Raw genomic sequence first — 22,600 nt, forward strand, 5'->3', positions numbered from 1 at the left:
TACCTGCGCTTACCCGAATCAGGTGGTACGGTGGGTGACTCCGTGTGGTCCCTGGCACCCCCGACACGATCGGGGCAAGAGGGAGCTCAAGCCCTCTTGCCCCCCCGACTCCCCGACACGATCGGGGCAAGAGGGAGCTCAAGCCCTCTTGCCCCCCCCCGACTCCCCGACACGATCGGGGCAAGAGGGAGCTCAAGCCCTCTTGCCCCCCGACTCCCCGACACGATCGGGGCAAGAGGGAGCTCAAGCCCTCTTGCCCCCCCGACTCCCCGACACGATCGGGGCAAAAGGGAGCCCAAGCCCTCTTGCCCCGCCGATTCCCCAACTCCCCGACAATATCGGGCCAGGAGGGAGCCCAAGTCCTCCTGGCCACGGTGACCCCCTAACCCCACCCTGCACTACATTATGGGCAGGAGGGATCCCAGGCCCTCCTGCCCTCGACGCAAACCCCCCCTCCCCCCAACGACCGCCCCCCCCCAAGAACCTCCGACCGCCCCCCCAGCCGACCCGCGACCCCCCTGGCCGACCCCCACGACACCCCCAACCCCCTTCCCCGTACCTTTCTGTAGTTGGCCGGACAGACGGGAGCCAAACCCGCCTGTCCGGCAGGCAGCCATCGACGGAATGAGGCCGGATTGGCCCATCCGTCCCAAAGCTCCGCCTACTGGTGGGGCCTAAGGCGCCTGGGCCAATCAGAATAGGCCCGGGAGCCTTAGGTCCCTCCTGGGGGCAGGGCCTGAGGCACATGGTCGGGTTGGGCCCATGTGCCTCAGGCCGCGCCCCCAGGTGGGACCTAAGGCTCCAGGGCCTATTCTGATTGGCCCACGCGCCTTAGGCCCCACCAGTAGGCGGAGCTTTGGGACCGATGGGCCAATCCGGCCTCATTCCGTCGATGGCTGCCTGCCGGACAGGCGGGTTTGGCTCCCGTCTGTCCGGCCAACTACAGAAAGGTACGGGGAAGGGGGTTGGGGGTGTCGTGGGGGTCAGCCAGGGGGGTCGCGGGTCGGCTGGGGGGGCGGTCGGAGGTTCTTGGGGGGGGGCGGTCGTTGGGGGGAGGGGGGGTTTGCGTCGAGGGCAGGAGGGCCTGGGATCCCTCCTGCCCGTAATGTAGTGCAGGGTGGGGTTAGGGGGTCGCCGTGGCCAGGAGGACTTGGGCTCCCTCCTGGCCCGATATTGTCGGGGAGTTGGGGAATCGGCGGGGCAAGAGGGCTTGGGCTTCCTTTTGCCCCGATCGTGTCGGGGAGTCGGGGGGGCAAGAGGGCTTGAGCTCCCTTTTGCCCCGATCGTGTCGGGGAGTCGGGGGGGGCAAGAGGGCTTGAGCTCCCTCTTGCCCCGATCGTGTCGGGGAGTCGGGGGGGCAAGAGGGCTTGAGCTCCCTCTTGCCCCGATCGTGTCGGGGAGTCGGGGGGGGGCAAGAGGGCTTGAGCTCCCTCTTGCCCCGATCGTGTCGGGGAGTCGGGGGGGCAAGAGGGAACCAGGCGGAGAGAGGGCAGTTAAGCGCAGTGCCTGCGCGGAAGGATGCAGCTCGGGCGACTTCGTTGTGTGAAACGAAGTTCGTTGTACGGATCAAGACATAAAGTTCGTTGTGCGCAGCGTTCGCTGTGCGAGGCGTCCGTTATGCGAGGCACCACTGTACTTGTTATATAATTTGATATAGTTATTCCATTCTAAATCTTGAAAGGAACTCCAAATCATGTCAGCTGGTATATCATTTCCTTGTATGTTGGCTATTTGATATTCATATATGTCATTTGTCGAACAATTATTTCTTAGGTTTTTAATTTTTGAATCAAAATGCTGTTCTAAATCATTTGCTGAAGGAAGTTTGATATTATGCACGAGTTGAGTGTGGTGTGTGGTGTTAAATAAATTCATAAGCAAGTTGAACAGCTCTTTTGTATTGATTCCTTTGGGGCTAATGTTAGATAAGTCGATTAAGGAAGAGTAAAATGCTTTGGGGGTAATAATAATTTTTTTTAAAAGTCTAAAAAGTGTCCTAAATGGCTACTTGAACGATTAAAAAGCCTGATCGTCCAAGTATCCTAACCAAAGCTGGTTTTTAGACGTATCTAAAAACAGCTTAGGCCTTTCCCCTGCCTCTAGATGCACCGAGAGAAAAGAGATGTGTTTAGAGGAGGGGAAAGGACAGGCAGTGGCCGGGAGGTGGGCCGACCTACACCTAGGCGTACAACAGGTATAACCAAAACATTTACAGGTTGCCTAGTCGGAACTTAGACCTTTTTGACTTAGATGTAGTCAAACCACTGAGGTGCCACTGAGCTGCCATCAGTTCAGCGGCCCAGCAACCTACCCACCACAACCATCGTGGCAGGAGAGATGCCTCATCTCCCCTACCACAATGCCATCACTCCTCTACCCGAACTGCCGCGACCCGCGGCAAGAGAGATGCCCTATCTCTCCTGCCGCGGGTCACGGCAGTTCTGGTAGAGGAGTGATGGCATCGCGGTAGGGGAGATGAGGCATCTCTCCTGACGCGATCCATCACCCCCCCTTGCAATTAATATTGGGCCAGGAGAAAGCACAAGCTCTCCTGGTTCGCAGCAACTCCTGACTCGAGTGGGCCAGGAGAGAGCCCAGGCTCTCCTGGCCCGCGGCGACCCCCCCAGAGTACGATCGGTTCAGGAGGGAGCCCAAACCCTCCTGGCCCTGGTGATACCCCTGCCGCTACTGGAATGGGCCAGGAGGGAGCCCAAACCCTCCTGGCCCAGGCGACTCCCCCGCCGCTACTGGAATGGGCCAGGAGGGAGCCCAAACCCTCCTGGCCCTGGTGACTCCCCCACTGCTACTGGAATGGGCCAGGAGGGAGCCCAAGCCCCCCTTGTCCCGGCGACCCCCTACCCCCCACCACCCGGGTTGGGCCCATGTGCCTAAGGTCCCGCCCACAGGAGGGGCCTAAGGCTCCTGGGCCTATTCTGATTGGCCCAGGCACCTTAGATCCCACCTGTGGGTGGGGCTTTGGAATGGCTGGGCCAATCCGGCCCCATTCTGGAGTCGGCTGCCTGCCGGACGGGCGGGATTGGCACCCGTCTGACTGGCCAACTTGGTGAAGGGGGTGGGGGTGAGGGGTCATGGGGTCAGGTGGGAGGGTCATGGGTCGGCAGGGGGGGCAATCGGGGGTTCTGGGGGGGTGATCATTGGGGGGAGGGGGTTGCGTCAAGGGCAGGAGGGCCTGGGATCCCTCCTGCCCGTATTGTAGTGGGGGTGAGGGTAGGGGGTCGCCGGGGCCAGGGGGCTTGGACTCCCTCCTGGCCCATTCCATCAGCGGTGGGGGAGTCGCTGGGGCCAGGAGGATTTGGGCTCCCTCCTGGCCCATTCCAGTAGCGATGGGGGGGTCTCCGGGACCAGGAGGGTTTGGGCTCCCTCCTGGTCCGATCATACTCGGGTGGGGGTCGCTAGGGCCAGGAGGGTTTGGTGCTCCCTCCTGGCCCGATCGTACTCGGCGGGGACGGGGGGCACGATCGCCGGGGTTCGTTGGGCTGCCGCGGGGCAAGAGGGCTTGAGCTCCCTCTTGCCCCAATGTTTTCGGGGGGGTTGGCAGTTCGACATGCCAGGAGGGCTTGGGCACCCTCCTGCCTGGATCGTTGTGGGGGGGGGAATTCTGTAACAGGTGTTGTTTTTGACAGACACTGGTTACAGAATCCAGCTTTTAGGCGAAGGCCTGGCTCCTCCTTCGCCTAAAAGTCCTTCTGTTGGACGTTTGGGGCTTAGGCGTTTTTTTGTTTCATTATGGCTAAAAAGTGTAGACGTCGTGTGGGTGTACTTTTAGACGTAGTGTTGATTGGGCGTTTAGGCAGAGGAAGGCCATAATCAAAACAAGGACGTTTGGTTTGGTTATGGACACTTTCCCTGCTTCTGCTTTGAACGTTTAAGGACTTAGGCCAAAAAGGGACTTAGAAGGTTTTTTTGATTATGCCCCTCTTTACGTTTTTCTTTTATCAGTTGTTTATAGATTTTTATGTTGGATCTCCAGTTGTTTCAGTCTGTTAATTTTCCTGTTTTTTTCAAAATTCTTTCTAGTCGTCTGACTAGTTGTTTCATTTTTAGAAGTTCGGTGTCAAACCATTTGTTATATTTATTCGAGCAACTTTTGCTGTTTCGTTTAGGGGCAATTTTATCTAAAATGGATGTGCAAGTTTTCATCCAGTGATCCCAAAAATCGACCCCTTCTCCTATCTCCGCTTGTAGTTCATATTGTGACCAATATTCCGCTAGATTGATAAGACCCCTTGTGAGATGTTCTCTTTTTATCCTTGGATGTGTTTTAGATTTTAAATGAGTCCAGTTTAAGTTGAAATAATAAGTAAAATGGTCGGACCAGATATCGTGGCACCAAGTACTGTCAGGTAGAGAGATGGAAGGGTCTAAAATATTCTTTGTGGACATAGCTACCATGTCTAAGTGATAGCCTTTTTCATGTGTTTGTGTGGGTATAGGGAGAGTATAAGTAAACAAAGATAGACTGGAATCTATGCACCTCCGTCTGCGCTAAGGAGACCAAGTTCCTAGATATTGTAGGTGATTACTTCCTGGAACAACTCGTCAAGGAAAATACGAGAGGAAATGCAATTCTGGACTTAATTCTAAATGGACTTCGAGAACTGGCACAACATGTAGAAGTAGAAGGGACGCTGGAAAGCAGTGATCACAATATGATCCGCTTCGACATGGATGCAGGTGAGAATCATCGGTCCAAAACAACGGCCATGGTTCTGAACTTCCGAAAAGGGAATTACGTAGGGATGAGACTAATGGTGGGGAAGAAGATTAAGAAAAGGATAAGCACCGTAAAAACACTAGAGCAAGCTTGGTCCCTGTTTAAGGACACAGTCACCGAGGACAAAATCTTTATATACTGCGTATCAACAAAGGATCCAAGAGGAAAAAGAACAAAGAACTGGCATGGCTCACTGTAGAGGTGAAGGAAGCGATCAGAGACAAGAAAACTTCATTTAAGGAATGGAAAAGGTTCAAAACTGATAAAAACTGGAATAAGCACAAACAACATCAACGCAGGTGCCATAAGGCAGTAAAAGGGGCCAAAAGAGACTATAAGGAAAAAATAGCCAAGGAGGCTAAAAACTTCAAGCCATTCTTTCGATATATTAAGGGGAAATGACCCACAAGGGAAGAAGTGGGACCGTTGGATGACCGTGGAATAAAGGGAGTGCTAAAGTAGAACAAAGAAATCACCAACAAACTGAACACATTTTTTGCGTCTGTATTTACCAAAGAGGATATGCACAGCATACCAGAACCCATCAGGCTATATACTGGAAATGAAATTGGGAAACTGACAGGGTTGACGGTCAATCTAGAAGAGGTATGCAAGAAGATTGATAGGCTTGAGAGCGATAAATCCTCAGGACTGGATAGCATCCATCCGAGGGTCATCAAGGAACTGAAAGGGACTATAGCTGAACTGCTTCAGCTAATAGCCAATCTGTCGATCAAATTGGGAAAGATTCCGGAAGATTGGAAGGTAGCAAATATTACGCCGATCTTCAAAAAAGGTTCGAGGGGGTGATCCGGGAAACTACAGTCTGGTGAGTCTGACCTAGGTACCAGGAAAGATGATAGAGGCGCTGATAAAAAACCGCATCATTGATCACCTTGATGGACACGATCTGATGAGGACTAGCCAGCACGGTTTCAGTAAAGGCAGATCTTGCCTGAAAAACTTGCTGCACTTCTTTGAGGGAGTAAACAGGTGGATAGACAAGGGTGACCCACTCGGTATATCTGGATTTTCAGAAGGCGTTCGACTAAGTTCCACATGAACTACTACTTCGGAAAATTGTATGCTATGGAATCGAGGGTGAAATACTCACGTGGATTAAAAACTGGCTGAAGCATAGGAAACAGAGAGTGGGGGTAAATGGACAATTCTCAGACTGGAAGAGCGTCACCAGCGGGATGCCGCAGGGATCGGTGCTTGGACCTTTGCACTTCAACATCTTTATAAATGATCTGGACATTGGTACAATGAGTGAGGTGATTAAATTTGCTGATGATACGAAGTTATTCAGAGTAGTGAAGACACAAGGGGATTGTGAAGATCTGCAACATGACATAATCAAGCTCAAGAAATGGGCATCGACATGGTAGATGATGTTCAATGTGGATAAGTACAAAGTGATGCATGTTGGGAATAAAAATCTCATGCACGAATAAAGGATGTCTGGGGCAATACTTGGAGAGATCTCCCAGGAAAGGGACTTGGGAGTTCTGATTGACAAATCGATGAAGCCATCTGCACATTTCGCTGTGGTGGCGAAAAGGGCGAACAGAATGCTAGGAATGATCAAGAAGGGGATCATGAACAGATCACAGAAGGTTATCATGCCGTTGTACCGGGCCATGGTGCGTCCTCACCTGGAGTACTGTGTCCAGCACTAGTCGTCGTACATGAAGAAGGACACGGTCCTACTCAAAAAGGTCCAGAGAAGAGCGACTAAAATGGTTAATGGGATGGAGGAGTTTCCATACAGTGAGAGACTGGAAAAGCTGGGCCTCTTCTTGAGTAGTGGCTCGTGGCCAGCAGGGGGTGCTGTTTATGGGACGATAATGGAATGGATGTCAGGACATGATATTGCAGTAAAAAGCGCCAGTTTTTCGTATGATTCTGGGTAATTCTAGTTAGATAATTCTGTGTTAGTTAAGGACCACGCCCAAATAGAAGCGTACGGAAAAACAGGTGAATAAAAATTTAAATATAATGTAGCTAAAGCCAGAGAAAAACACACTAAGGATTAATATAAGGGAATGCATAATAATATCTGTTTATGTACTTTGCTGTTGAGCCAAATCATGGTGGAAATCAGGATTACATGATTACATAGAATCCATTTTGGGCCAGTGAATAGTATTCTGTCTTCTTTGTCCTCTCTGAGTTTTCCCGCTCCCAGCAGCGTGGTGTTAAGTAATACCACATGTACTGTAGACTGGCTATGAAGATCACGTGTCCTAAACTAAGAGATAAAATGCATTAAGTATGAATGAAATTATGAATGTTTGGGGCCCATGAATGTGATATGTGGTGATATAAATGGTTTATAAAAAGAACACTAAGGAAGAAATCCTACAGCAGCATCTGGAAGTAATTAGAGTCAGTCTCCAGCATAGGAAGGGGGGGCATTGGAAGCCCATGCTTATCACTGTGTATAACATGAAGCTGTCAGCTTTCCTCTTCCAGACTAAAGTTACTATCAATTTAGGGAGAGGTTGAGAATTTCTCAGCACCCTGTTAATAATTGTAGAATTCTTTTGAATATGTTAATGTTAATTCAGAAATCAAAAGTAATTTTCTGAAACTTTGTCTAACTTTTAAATGTGGAGGAATGTTTCTTTGTCCAACTTTCAGACCACCCATAGGATTGTTATTGGTTGATTATGATGATGATGTCACGAAAAGCCAACAGCATATAATAGGAAATTTGGAGCTAGTAAAACGAGACCGTTAGGAGAAGGCCAGCATTTTGGCCACTATTAACGATCTCCCATTAGCGCAATCGGTAAGCAATGATGCTGTTCTTTTGATCTAATAATGGAAAAATAGAAACAGTAATTCAATAAATCTTGGTTATAATTTTTAAAACCTTGCGCTGGTGTCATTTTGCATGTATAATTATTTTCAAACCTGAAGCTTTCACAAATGGCGTCAATGACCCTTGCTCACTTCTCCCTTGAAAAGAGGAGACTGCGAGGGGACATGATTGAAACATTCAAAATACTAAAAGGTATAGACTTAGTAGAGAAAGACAGACAGTTCACCCTCTCCAAGGTAGGGAGAACGAGAGGGCACTATCTAAAGTTGAAAGGGGATAGATTCTGTACAAACGTAAGAAAATTCTTCTTCACCCAGAGAGTGGTAGAAAACTGGAACGCTCTTCGTAGTCTGTTATAGGTGAAAACACCCTCCAGGATTTTAAGACAAAGTTGGACAAATTCATGCTATACTGGTGAGACTGGACTTATTTGGAGAACTTGTCTTGACCTTGGGGCTGCCGCGTGAGCATACTGCTGGGCAGGATGGACCATTGGTCTGACCCAGCAGCGGCAATTCTTATGTTCTTAAGTTTTTCTCATCTTGATTGTCCTCTTCATCTAGATGTAAGTTTATGTCTCCTGCGATGATATTGTTTGAAGGAGTAACTGAATTATGTAGGACAAATTTACAAAAGTCCTCTCTGGCTTTTGGCCAGCTTTTGGCCAGATAATTACTGTGGACTTGGGCAGTTCTTTATCTGCCATTATTTATTATGTTACTATACATTTTCACTTTTGGTGTACAGCATTTTTATGAGCAGTAGTTCAGCAATGATGCAGTTTAAGAAACCTAATGGGTATTTCTTAGTAGAAATGCATGATTTTCCATTCCAAGCTTTTGTTTTATTCTTTTCTATAAATCAAAGAACAGAAGAAAATTAAAGTCACATGTCTTTGAACAGTTTCAAATCTTCTTTCCAGCTCACTAATGCACTCTTCTAAAAGAAATCAGGTTTGCTATATTCTCTTTTATCCAAATACTACTTTGATATCTTTCCTAGCTTATTTATTACTGGAAATCAGTTAATATTTCTGCAACATCTATTACTTAGGCTGTTATATTTTTTTCAGGCATAGATCACTTGATAGCTGCATCTTTTTAAAATTGTTATTATTAGTTTTATCTTTAATTCTAATGAGAATTGAACTGGAGAAGCAAGTTTTTTCTTCAAAGCACAGAACTGCTATATACCATATGAAGACAATACAATTTTTTTTTTTTTTAATGTCTATCTTCAGAATTCTTGCTTTAGACAATGCTACTTTGAAATGTTTATTAACCCTGGCTTTTACAAAGCTGTGGTAGAGGTTTCTACCATGAGCCGGCAAGATAAATGCTCTGACACTCATATCATTCGTAATCATGGTTTATCTAGATGGTCTTCTTAAAAATAGATATACTGTCTGTGAATGTAATTTTCTGTATTTTCAGTACATTATTCTGCTACATGAATTCCTATTGATTTGAGAAAATGTTCTGCATAAGAAAGTAAGATATGTGAATTATTTTTGAGAATTTACATTTGGGCATGCTACTTCATGCATGTGCATGCATCCAAACTCTTACAGCAACATTGCACCCTTAGGAGCTTGCAGGATACTTGATGATGTCAATATGAGATAACCATTCTGTACAGCTCTATCTTTCAGGGATATTGTCAAGTACCACTGACTCCCTGTTCTGGAGTATTTTTTTCTACCTGCTCTCCCCTATGCTATCTCCTTTGACCCCCCCCCCCCCCCACACACACACACACATTTTCTTTCTCCTTCACCTGTAGGGTCATGAAATGGTTAACTGTTGTTTAAAATATTGCTCTGGCCTACATAGCTGAAAACAGTGTATAATCTACTGAACTCATCTGCTTGAAATGTATGTCCCTACCTTTCCACATTGTAAGTTAAATAGATAAGAGTTTGAGCCATGATGTACCCTGCCCTCCTGAACATGTAACATTTAGAACTGCAAGGCTTAGATAAGCAGAGAAATGAGCTAGCTTCCTATAGGACTATAAGTTGTACTCCTGAACCTATCATAAGTGCTGGGGGACCAATAATATTGTAGAAAAGTTATAGAAGTAACAAATTAAAATTGTAGTTTTTGCATATATTAGTTTGCATATGTTTAGTGAAAAGGGCATAAAAGTCCATGCATTTCCTGTTTCTAACACTCTTGTAAGCAGGCTGTTCACTGCACAAGGGTCTGGCATGCTGTAAATAAACTTCTTGTACCTTCATCACGCCTCTGTCTTTGTGTGTCCAAGTGACCTTTCATTTGGCGACTTGAAGGTCTCTTGACCACTGGTCACTCGATTGGTCACTTGTCTCTTGTCCTACAGCTGACTAGTCTGCTTAGCCAGCAGCCCTTTTTTGGGGGGGTTGGCAGACCTCAGGAAGTTCGACCATTTCAACTGACTTATCCAATCTCAGTTTAAAGTACAAGAATCTGTATCAGTTTAATTCTGTCCTGGAGTGGCCAGCATCTGGTAAGTAGGAATTGATCATTCCTATCCTGTCTCTTTTCTCCTGCCTAGTAAGCCACTTGATCCATTGCTGAAGTCATGGGGAGGGATTCTAGGAACTATTATTTTCTGGTTGGGTAACTAAACTGAAGTCTGTTGTGTTTTGTGTGTTTGAGAGTGTCTGAGATGTCCTTGAGGACGAAGCGAGTGCGGACCTGATAGTACTGCGTTTCCCTAGTCCAGAGACGGGCAGGGCCAGAAATACAGGGAAGTGTTTTTGTCCTCCATTGCACAATGGGGGGAATGTCAGTCTACCTATGGGGACCCCCTTGATACAATGTTAGTTAATTTTAAAAAGGAATTTGGCTCTGATTACGGGACTACACTTAAAAAATTAACCCTTATTCGTCTGTGCCAGTTAGAATGGCCGACATTTGGTGTGGGCTGGCCCCCATCTGGCTCCCTGGAAGAGGTCATAACCCGTCAGGTTTTTATCATAGTAACCCACCCTAAGACTGGCCATCCTGATCAATTCCCCTATATATATATTTGGTTAGACTTAGCCCGCAGCAAGCCTTCTTGGCTTTTCCCTCCTGTACCCAAGAAACTCCAGTCCCAAGTCCTCACCCTCAGGAAGACTGTCAATGAGCGTTATCGTCCTACTCATGTCTTTGAGTCTGACCCTTCAACTGACATACTTGAAATACCTACTGCTCTTCCTTCTTACTCAGCAACACCACAGCCCTTACCAAATCCCAGTTCTGTCTCCCTTGCTCAGCCTTCTGTTTCCCAGCCTGTACAACTCCCTGCTCAATTTCAGGCTTCCCCTTCCTGAGCCCTGGCTGATAGCCCAGCTCATGACATTCTGTCCTCCCCAGTCCTTTATCCACCTCTGGACTCTCTCTCTCTATTTCTGATGATTCTCCTATCAGCCATCGCTTGAGACCTGATCCTCCTCAAATAGTTCCCATGAGAAGATAAATGAAACAGGGGACTCTGAAAGCTACAAATCTGGATATACCTCTTCGCCAGGTTCCTGTTGCCAATCCACCGGATGCCGCAGGGCATCCTAGACCACCCAATATTAGTCTTGTATATCAGCCCTTCACCACCTCTGATTTATACAATTGGAAATCCCATTGTCTCCCTTATTCCGAGCGGCCACAGACAACTATTGACCTTATTACATCCATCATTTGCACACACCGCCCCACGTGGTTAGATTGCCAGGAACTACTTCTCTGTCTCCTAAATACCGAAGATTGTAAATAGGTTCTGCAAGAATCCCTTACAAAGGCTCAGGCAGATGCGGATGCAGCCGACCCCAACTGGATCAATAACCATTTCCCTTCTCAGGACCCTAATTGGGACCCCAATGACGCCACTCATAATACTTTCCTTATGCAGTACCGCCAGTATATCCTTGAGGGTCTCCGGTTGGCTTCTCGGAAACCCACCAACATTTCCAAAGTATCTGAGGTCCTCCAAAAGCCTGATGAATCCCAGCTGCATTCTATGAACATCTCTATGATGCCTACCGTACCTTTACTCCCTTTGACCCAGAAAAACCTGAAAACCTCTGTATGGTTAATACCTCGTTTGTGAGCCAGACACAACCTGATATCTGTAGGAAACTCCAGAAACAGGATGGGTTCGCAGGCATGAACACTGTCCAGCTCCTTGAGATTGCCCAGCGCATTTTCATGAACCGGGACAGCGCCAACCGGCGAGAGGCTGATAAGCTTCTCCAGCGCAAAGCGGACCTCCTTATTGTAGCCCTCCAAAATACTTTTCCAAGTAACCGGCCCCCTGCCTGAAACTCTGAGCCCCGCTCCTTCAAGCACCCCCCTATTCCTCTGGCCCCTCAAGACCTGCGGGGTCCCAGCCTGATAGGACAGGACTCCGTAAGGATTTGGAACAGGATCAGTGTGCTTATTACAAGGAGAGGGGTCACTGGAAGAACAAGTGCCCAAGAAAGCCCCGTACCTGCCAGACTAAAACTATGGACCAACCTACTATTGGTTTGGCATCCTTTCATTCTGACTCTGAAACTGAATACTGAGACAGAATGGCTTGCAGTGAGTACCAGGGACTTTCCGGATTGCTCCCAACTTACTCGCTCGGTTCCCACGAGCCTTTGGTCAATGTTCATATAAGGGACTACTCTATCTCTATGCTGGTCGACACTGGCGCCAAACACTCAGTTCTGACCCGCCCTCTCAGTAAGTGTTCTTCCAAATCTATCTCCATTAGGGGTGCAACTGGCTCTTCTGATTCTGTCCCTATCCTTGAACCTGTTTCAGTTCGCATTGGCGGTCGTTCCATACCACATTCCTTTGTGTACATGCCCTCTTGTCCTGTCCCCTTGCTTGGTTGGAACCTTCTCCAGCGCTTGGGAGCCACTATTCGTCTGTCCTCTCACGGTCTGACTATGGACCTCCCTTCTGCAAACCTCACACCCATTCCTGACTGCTCCGCTGCCACCTCGTCAAGCCTCCTCTGTTCCCTATTGTCGGAACCCATGGCAAGCAAACCCCCACTCTCTGTACCTGATTTTCTTGAGGGCCTTGATTCGACTGTTTGGGCTGAGTCTGGGTCCCCCAGACTAGCATGTAACATCCCATCCTTTGTTGTTACCCTCAAGGCTTCTGCCAGTCCGGTCTCTATCAAGCAGTACCACATGTCCCAGTTCGCTCTCCAGGGAATACACGTTCATTTGTCTCGTTTGCTAGATTGTGGGTTTTTGGTTCCTTACAAATCACCCTGGAATACCCCCTCCTTCCAGTTTTAAAACCCGGTGATCCCCCCGATTACCGCCCCGTCCAGGACCTCCGTGCTGTCAACCGTCTTGTAGAGGACATCCATCCTACTGTCCCTAATTCTTATACCCTGTTGGGATTGGTTTCCCCTGGAGCTACCCACTTCACTGTTTTGGATCTCAAGGATGTATTCTTTTGCTGTCGGTTAGCCCCTTCCAGTCAGTCAATTTTTGCATTCCAATGGGAAAACCCTTCCACTGGACAAACTTCCCAAGTAACCTGGACCTGTCTACCCCCAGGGCTTTAAAAATAGCCCCACTCTATTCAGCACCGCCCTTGCTTCAGACCTTGCCAATTTCTCCCCTTCATCTGATTCCCAAGTCTTGTAGTACGTTGATGATCTTCTTCTCTGCTCTATAACTACCTCTGCCTGTCAGAAGGATACTCGCTCTCTCCTTCAGTTTCTTCTCCATTGTGGTTACCATGTGTCTATCCGAAAGGTTCAGTTGTGCCTTCCTCGTGTTACCTACCTTGGGTTTCATATTTCCCAAGGTACCAGGTCCCTTCCCCACACCAGTGTCCAGGCTGTCTGTAGGCTCCCTGTTCCCGATACTCGCAAAGCCCTGCGCGCCTTCTTCGGTATTGCCAGATACTGTCTTATCTGGATCCCTGATTTCTCTACTATTGCCCTTCTTCTGTATGATTCCACCAAAGGCGCTCACTCAGTCCCTTTTGTCTGGATCCAACTTCAGGAGCGGTCTTTCCGCTGCCTCCAAAAACTTCTGACTCCGGCTCCTGCCCTTGGCCATCCTGACCCTTCCAAACCTTTCTAGCTCTAAGTTCATGAAAAATCCGGTATCTCAGCTGGAGTCCTTACCCAGTTCCTTAGTTCCTGGTGTAGGCCCATTGCCTATCTCTCTCAACAATTGGATCCTGTTGCTGCAGGGTGGCCACCCTGCCTTCGGGCAATTGCCGCCGTCTCAGATCTCTTACAGCACGCTAACAAACTCACTTTTGGCCAACATATTGACCTCTTTGTCCCACATTATGACCTCTCTTCTAGAACATAAAGGCTCCTTGTGGCTCACGAATGAGCGCCTCCTTAAATACCAAGCCCTTTTTTGTGAAAACCCTAAGGTCTCTCTTGTTGTCTCTTCACTCCTTGACCCATCCACTCTCCTCCCTGTCTCCTCCCAGCCGGTCGTGCACAACTGCCTTGACACCGTTGACTTGGTTTATTCTTCCCGTCCTGATCTCACTGATATTCCCCTTCGGGATAATGATCTCACTCTTTTCACAGATGGCAGCTCATCTATCACCCCTTCTGGTATCTGTATTGCTGGTTACGCTGTAGTCTCTACCACTTCCCCTTTACTCAACGGCCTTCTGCCCTCTGGCACTTTAGCCCAAGAAGCTGAGCTGTATGCCTTCACTTCTGCCCTGTGCCACTCTGCCTCTCAGTCTTGCAACATATACACTGACTCCAAATATGCTTTCCTTACCTTGCATGCCCATGGGGCCATCTGGAAACATCGAGGTTTCATTACAGCCTCCGGCCGCCTGATCCATCATGCTCCCCTCATTCTTGACCTCCTCGAGGCTGTCAAATTGCCCTCCTGTGTCGCGGTTATGCACTGTCAAGCCCACCATCGTGTCACTGATCTCGTCTCACGTGGCAATGCCCTTGCCGACTGCACAGCCCGAGCTGCTAGCCTTTTCCCCCTCCTTCGGCTCCTCTGTACACCATCATTCATTTTCTGGACTCCCTTACACCCCAATACACTTCTCAGGAACAGACTTGGGCCCGCACTCTTTCAGGCCAGTCTGTCCTGAAAGGGGGGTGGATTCAAATATGCGCCAATTCAAGTGCCAATCCAGACCCACATACTGATACTTCAAACACGAGCACAGAGGGTACCCTTATATTCATTCCTCAACACCTGGCCCTCACGATTGTCAAAAGATGCCATGATCTGGCGCACTCTGGAGAACCAGCTATGAAAATGACCCTCAAGAGACATTTCTTTATCAATCACCTTGATCAGCTAATCCGGAATACGGTCCAACAGTGTGTTGTCTGTTATAGAATAAATCCCCCAACCAGACGACTACCACCTCCTGGATACCAACCCATTGGAACATATCCGATGCAGGTTCTGTCTGTAGACTTTACCCACATGCCCACTTCCCATTCCTTCAGTCACCTTCTAGTCTTTACAGACACCCTGACTAGATGGGTCGAAGCCTTCTCTACTCGCACTGAACGTGCCAGGGAAGTAACCAAATACCTCCTAAACGACATAATTCCGCGCTTTGGTCTCCTTGTTTCTATAGGCAATGACAACGGCCCCGCTTTCATTGCCGATGTTGTCCAAACTGCTCAGGCTCTTCAAATTGAATGGAAATTGCATGCTTCTTACCATCCTGAGAGCTCTGGTCAGGTCGAAAGAATGAATTGAATTGAAGAAACCAATCTGTCCTAGCCTGTCCTGCTGCCCTCTGTCCTATTTCAGATTAGATGCACCCCATCTAAACCCACTAAATTGTCCCCATTTGAGCTCATGTTCGGCCGGCCACCACCCATTGTGAACCCAGATCCTGGTTCCTTTGCTACTCTGGGATCAGATATCCTCCAGAGTCAGGTCCAATATTTAGCTAAGGCCCTTCAAGAGCTCCACAAATGGGTCCTGGAAAGGGCCCCACTACTGATAGCTACACAAGTCCTTGGATACATCCCTGGGGATACGGTATGGCTGAAAACTTGGAAGTCAGACCCCCCTGAAACCTAGGTGGACTGGCCCTTTCACTGTCCTCATTTCTTCCCCTATAGCTGTCAAGGTGCCCGGACACGAAACCTGGTTTTACTACAGTAGAGTCAAGCCTGCTGCTGTATTGCAAGCCACCTCAGGCAAAACAGATCTCCAGCTGAAGATCTCTAAAACCTCAAAATTGCTTTGAACATTTACCACTGTATTTAGCAGGGGTTCTGAATATAACTTTTTCACAAGTGTTTGAGTTTAATTGACTGTTTGTGGTTAACCACTGCCCAAACTGAACCTTCTTCTATGTGCATTGAGAGTCCCTCTGTGATAAATGGGTTTTCTGTGTATACATTGCCGAATGCTCCTATGTGTTATATCTGACTGCTGTTTTCTTCTTACTGTCTTATGCTTCTTCCTTTTGTATTTGTTTCCTGTCATGCCAGAAGCTCAGGCACAACTCTTAAGTCCTGTAAACCATGTCTTTCTGAGGTCCGTAATGGAAATCAGGTAGAAATGGCCCTCCTATACAGAACCCAATTCCGTTGTCATATTGCCCCTTACCCGATGTCTGTTCCTATGAGGAAGTCAATTATCGGAAGTGCCAGACCACAGATGGAGTCATATGTTACCATCCCACTAGTATTAAAGATTAAAAATGGGTAGAAGTCCACATTAATGGGGCTGATGGTTCGCTTGTTAACCAAACTCCCATAGTGGATCCCAGGAAGCCAGTAACTGTGTATTTTGATACATGTGGGGTTGCTGATAGGGCTGCAGGTCTGGAGGACTCTAAGTATTCTGTTTCTTGTGGGTCCCTCAGTTGGCAGAGATACTACTCCACATGTGATAAATACATGTGCCCTTTCATAATCCCTCCACTGTACGGGCAGAGAAAGTATAGTACTGTTGCCTGTCAATATGAACACAAGATTAAGTGGGCTACTTACCCCCTAATCCACAAAAAGGGCCAGCCGCCCCCAGCTTCTGCTACTTTACGCTTGGGCCCTATGCCCAGCCCTACCTGCCCGGTAGGGACCTGAACCCAGTTTCTTTCACTATCATGAAACCCCAAAAGTGGAATCAGCAATTAGAGTATGTGAAAGGGCATATTGGGTTTAGAATTTCAGGCAAAGGGTCTGACCCAGGTGCAGACCTATACATCCACGTAGTGACCCAATCCCGAGCACCAGTACATCACTCTATTGTATTTCCTCAGTTTTATGAAATCATGAAAGTAGACATTGAAATTCCAGCAGTTACTCCAAACTTGTTTATACAATTTCATGAGGCTATTGGACAAACCCTTAATATTAGCAATTGTTTTGTTTGTGGTGGCACTAATATGGGTGAGTAATGGCCATGAGAGGCAAAGCAGTTGGACATTTTAAGCCTATCTACTCAGAACCTTACTTTTGCTTCCACTCCTCAGCCTCCTCGATGGACTTTGCGAACCTCCATTATTGCCTCTCATTGTCTGCAGCGGATTGATGGTCTCTTCAATGTTCAAGTTGGACACCTCAAATTTACCTCGCTCTGGTCCTTCAATGCCACAACAGCTACCTGGACTCTTTGGCCTGCTAACCTCACCTCCATTCTGCCAGGTAGTCCCCTCCAAAATCTGCTCAATGGTATCTCCTATGATCACTGGCCAGCCCCTGATGGTCGATACTGTCTTTGCGGCTTATTTGCATACTCCTGGTTGCCAGCAAATTGGACTAGAACTTGTGTACTCGGCATGATCTGTCCCAGCTTCTTCCTATTACCGCTGGCCGATGGTGAACACCTTGAAGCCCCTGTATTCAACATCAGAGTCGCCAAAAGCAGTCTACTTCCACCAATTCCCTTAAAATAGGTGAATGGGGTGATGACTGGCCTGCAGAACGGATCATTGCTGTTTACGGACCTGCCACATGGGCTGAGGATGGCACCTGGGGCTATCAGACCCCAATCTACATGCTGAACCGCATTATTCGTTTACAAGCTGTACTCGAACTGATAACTAATGAGAGCGCCCGAGCTTTGAGTACCATTGGTAGAGCAAATGCTAAAATGCGCATTGCTATTTATCAGAATCATCTAGCTTTGGACTATTTACTAGCTGCTGAAGGGGGTGTCTGTGGTAAATTCAACCTTTCCAACTGTTGCCTTGAACTTGATGATGATGGTAAAGTGATTGAGAAAGTTGTGGACCGCATCACCAAGCTGGCTCATGATCCTGTTCAAACCTGGCATGGCCTCAATACGGACTGGTTCTCTGGTTCCCTGGACTTTTGGTTACCGTCTGGTATGACCCTGAAAACAATTCTGCTGATAACTGCTTTGTCCTCCCTGGTACTATGTTGCCTATCTTGTTTGGTCCCACTGGCCAAGAAGTTTCTTCACTGCACTGTGGACTCTGCTGTCAACCGTTCCACTGCTGCATTGGCTCTTGCCCTCTCCCAGTATCGTCCCCACCGGGGACCCCGACTTTCCTAACCCCTAACTTTATTTTGTCAGGCTTGGCTCCTTAGGTACGCCAGCCTGAAAGGGGGGAATGTAGGGTCATGAAATGGTTAACTGTTGTTTGAAATATTGCTCTGGCCTACATAGCTGAAAACAGTGTATAATCTACTGACCTCATCTGCTTGAAATGTATGTCCCTATCTTTCCACATTGTAAGTTAAATAGATAAGAGTTTGAGCCATGATGTACCCTGCCCTCCTGAACATGTAACATTTAGAACTGCAAGGCTTAGATAAGCAGAGAAATGAGCTAGCTTCCTATAGGACTATAAGTTGTACTCCTGAACCTATCATAAGTGCTGGCTTAGGACCAATAATATTGTAGAGTAGTTATAGAAGTAACAAATTAAAATTGTAGTTTTTGCATATATTAGTTTGCATATGTTTAGTGAAAAGGGCATAAAAGTCCATGCATTTCCTGTTTCTAACACTCTTGTAAGCAGGCTGTTCACTGCACAAGGGTCCGGCATGCTGTAAATAAACTTCTTGTACCTTCTTCACGCCTCTGTCTTTGTGTGTCCAAGTGACCTTTCACACCCATGTATTGCTTTCCTTTGCATTAACTCTTTCTCCCTTCTGCAATCTTCTCCTTTTCTTTGTATGTTCTCACTATGCCTACTGCCTCATGCTTTGGTTTTCTCACTCTCACTCTCACTCCCTTGTACCTCTTATCATTACAGGAACCCTAGCCTATCTCTTAACATTCCTCCCTATCTTGACCTCATTCTCTCTCCCTACCCTCCCAGGTTTATTTTAACTGCCTTCTGCAGCCTGACTGACATTTCTCTCTGCATGGATTTTTTTTTTCTCTTTCTGAATTAGGGGATGAGTCCTGCCCAAATATAGCTGACTCTTACATGAGAGACCATCTCCTCTTATGTTGGCAGGATTTGAGTCCCCATAGACATTGCTCACTATTCCTAAAATATGTTGCATGAGTGTAGTCATATCTGTAACTTTGGGTTCTCCTGCTCAGAGATACAGTCAGTTTCTAGCCTAAGAAAGTTTGATCATGCGAGTCTTTTTTATCTAAAGCTACCGTTGCTACCATTGGTTGCCGTTAGAGGCAAGAATTCTATTTAAATGTGGATGTATCTATTTCAAGGCATTGCTTGGTTTAGCTCCTGAATATCTTTCTTCTCTGTTTAAAGTACATAACTCTAATAGGATTACTCGAAAGCACAGTTATTTACCATAACAGGTGTTATCCAGGGACAGCAGGCAGCTATTCTTACATATGGGTGACGTCATCCACGGAGCCTGGATGCGGACAGCTTCGCAAGCAGACTTGCTTGTAGAACTTTAGAAAGTTTGTGACTGCCACACCGCGCATGCGTGATTGACTTCCCGCCCAATGCAGGGCGCGTGTCTCCTCAGTTCAGATAGCTAGCAGAGAAGCCAACCAGGGGAGGCAGGTGGGTTGTGAGAATAGCTGCCTGCTGTTCCTGGATAACACCTGTTATGGTAACTAACTGTGCTTAATCCCAGGACAAGCAGGCAGCCTATTCTCACATATGGGTGACTTCCAAGCTAACCAAAAAGGGATGGTGGGAGTGTTGGCAATTTAGGAGAATAAATTTTCTAAAACTGCCTGGCCAAAGTGACCATCCTGTCTGGAAATAGTATCCAGACAATAATGAGAAGTGAATGTATGAACTGAGGACCAAGTGGCAACTTTGCAGATTTCCTCAATAGGAGTAGATCTAAGGAAAGCTACTGATGTCACCATGGCTTGACTTTATGGGCTGTGACTTGACTGTATAGATGCAGTCCAGCCTGAGCATAGCAGAAAGAGATGCAAGCAGCTAACCAGTTGGAGATGGTGCGCTTGGAAATCAGATGTCCCAACTTGTTTGGTTCGAAGGAGACAAAGATTTGAGGAGTAGATCTATGTAATTGAGTGTGTTGCAAGTAGAAAGCCAAAGCATGCTTACAGTCCAGAGTATGAAGAGCTGTTTCTCCAGGATGAGAATGAGACTTTGGAAAAAACAAAGGTACAATGGATTGATTGATATGAAATTCTGAAACCAATTTAGGTAAGAATTTAGGATGAGTACGGAGGACCTCTTTGTCATGATGGAATACTGTGAAACGTGGTTCTGCAACTAAAGCTTGTAGCTCGCTGACCCTGCAAGCAGACGTGAGAGCAATGAGAAAAACCACTTTCCAAGTGAGATATTTAAGATGAGCCAAATCCATTGGTTCAAAAGGAGGCTTCATCAATTGAGCAAGAACAACATTGAGATCCCAAACCACTGGAGGAGGTTTGAGTGGTGGTTTGACATTGAAAATACCTTTCATAAATCTGGAAACCACCGGATGAACAGAAAGGGGTTTCTCTTCGATAGGCTGATGAAAAGCAGTAATCTCACTGAAATGGACTCGAACGGATGTGGATTTGAGGCCTGATTGTGATAAGTGGAACAGGTAATCCAAAACTGAAGACAAGAAAGTAGATTACAGCTCCTTGTGATGAATGGTGCACCAAGCAGAAAATCTAGTCCATTTCTGATTGTAGCATTGTCTAGTGATTAGGCTTCCTAGAAGCCTCTAAAATGTCCTGTACAGATTGAGAAAACTGTAGAGAGAACCATGATTGCCTGGGCCACCGAGGAGCTATCAGAATCATGGTGGCATGTTCTTGTTTGAGTTTGACAAGTGTCTTGAGAATGAGAGGAAATGGAGGGAATGCATAGAGAAACTGATTTGTCCATTCCAGAAGGAAAGCATCTGCCTCAAGGTGGAGAGGAGAGTATATCCTGGTGCAGAACTGAGGCAGTTTGTTGTTGCAGGGAGAAGCAAAGAGATCTCTCTGAGGAGTCCCCCACTGAGAAAAAATGTGATGGAGAAGTGAGGAATTGAGTGTCCATTCGTGAGGTTGCAGATTACTCAATTTGTTCGCCAGACAGTTTTTCTCTCCTTGAATGTAGACTGCTTTCAGGAAGGTGTTGTGATGGATTGCCCAGTTCCACACCAGCCCAAGGGTTCCTTTTACAAAGCCACACTAGGGCCTTATGCGTGGTAAATTGCCGCACGTGCTAGCCACTACCGCCTCCTTTTGAGCAGGGGGTAGATTTTCGGCTAGCATGCATTATAGCATGCGCTAATCTGGTGCGTGCGCTAAAACGCTAGCGCACCTTCGTAAAAGAAGCCCTAAGAGCTTGGCAGTCTGAACTGAGCTTGCACAAGGAATCCTGCCATTGGTGGCTGGAGAGCATGTTACCAACTTCTCATACTAGGGGAGGATTGGGCTATCGTGCTATTTGACTGGCAAGACTTGGGCATCCTGCCAGAAAAGATATTATTTTTAATATGGGAGGGAAGGAGGAGGAAGAGAGAGAGAAAGAGAGCAAAGATAAATGGGTGGTACCCTGTCCATCCTACTCCCCCCCCTAAAAAATTGGGATGTTGTCTATGCCTCTACTCTTACTTTGTGCACCAGCAATCATTACAAGCTGCTGGAACTGTTTATGCAGTGATGTGCCAAACACTACATCAAGTACATAATCACTCATATCCTCTCTGCTCCTTCCCCTGAAGGTGACACAGCTATCTTCTTAAGACCTTAGCCCCACCCTGGAATGGAGAGGGGGAGCAAGATCTAATAGAGAAAAAAAATCTTCAAATAATTAATTCATAGAGAAAGACACAGTTGGTAAAGAGAAAGCTAAAAAAAAAAAAAAAAAGGAAATCAGATGCTTACAGTTTATGGTTTAATTTTATTTAATATACTACCCTTCCTTAGGGAACAGTAGAGTTTACAACAATAAAATCATAAGATAGAAAAGAACAGTGAGATGTTGTCTAGGCTGTATAATTCTTGATAAGTTGTTTAATATATTTCTTTTTGGAAGAATTCTATGTTGAGGAAAACAGATAAAAAATAATATTAATATCAACTGAATGAATTCTATTTTGTGCTATAAGTATACAAGTAATTGATCCAAGATGGCCGCGGTACAGACACTCTGAGAGCGACGCTTCTGACCGCTCCACTCAATTCCTTTTTTCTTTTAGCTAATCGGCTTTGCGGCCTACTTACTTTCGGATGCTGAAGAGAAGGGGCCGGAGTGCGGCTGGTACCTCGCAGCGCTCCGATGTGCCCTCCTTCGGCAGAATCAACGAGATGTTGCGGTGGTTGCAGGAGGCAGTTTTTCTTGAGTCGGGAGTAAGCCCGTTGAGAGCACCTGAAGGGGGTGAGATCGGGGTTGTCTCTCCAGGGCTAGAGACCACCTTAAGTCCCGACCTAAGAGCTCCACCTCCATGACCCCGGTCTACCAGTTCTCCAGGGGTGGAGGAAACCCCGGAGATGGGAGAGGTACTTCCCCCTGAGGCAGCAGGGTCATCATTGGAAACTGAGGAAGCAGTACTCTCTGACCAGGGAGTAACTGCAGGAGAAGCTGGGGTAGGAAAGCAACCGGAGGTGGACTCCAGCCAGAACTTAACCAGGGAAACTTTTCTTCTTCTGACGGTGAGCACTTTTACAACAAGCAAAGTTTTCCAATTTGGGAGATAAGTGACTTTAGATTCGCTATGGGATCTGATTGCAA

The sequence above is a fragment of the Geotrypetes seraphini genome, chromosome 6, assembly GCF_902459505.1.
Source record: "Geotrypetes seraphini chromosome 6, aGeoSer1.1, whole genome shotgun sequence".
Taxonomy (NCBI): Eukaryota; Metazoa; Chordata; class Amphibia; order Gymnophiona; family Dermophiidae; genus Geotrypetes; species Geotrypetes seraphini.